Below are 569 nucleotides of genomic sequence, written 5' to 3' on the forward strand. Positions count from 1 at the left end.
ACAAGTGTACATTATATTGATATACGAAAAAAGCGAATGAGGAGAATGTGCCAGATAGATAAGATATCAAACGATCTGAAATTGTAACAAAAGTAACTATCTACCAACTAAGTACCATGTGTGTCTACATACTACGTTTTCTGACGAATGCGAACCACCCTTTTGCCAAACATTTGCGCGTCGTTAATATCGTCAACTCGATCACATTATTTTCATGCTGAATTTGGAATAACCCAAGAGGATATTCATAACCACGCTTGTGTAACTCAACCTAATTAATGACAATGTAGACAGATTATGCGTGGACTGTCCTCTAAGATTTCGAAATCAGCTGTTTTTTTCCGCCAAACTGTACTACATAGGATAATAACGCTACTGCCAAAAATGTTGAATAATTCTGGAAAATACTACAGCATCAAGGTATTAAGTATTGCAAAAGTGCATGCCAGAATACACGTAGAAACTCATATTTTCTGAACAAAAATCATTTTCTTTTAAAGAAAGGAGAAAAATAGAATTTTGAATACTTATATGTTGGAAGTAGATATTTATCTGTCATCCCCCCCCCC

Source organism: Penaeus monodon, chromosome 32 (assembly GCF_015228065.2).
Source record: "Penaeus monodon isolate SGIC_2016 chromosome 32, NSTDA_Pmon_1, whole genome shotgun sequence".
Classification (NCBI taxonomy): domain Eukaryota; kingdom Metazoa; phylum Arthropoda; class Malacostraca; order Decapoda; family Penaeidae; genus Penaeus; species Penaeus monodon.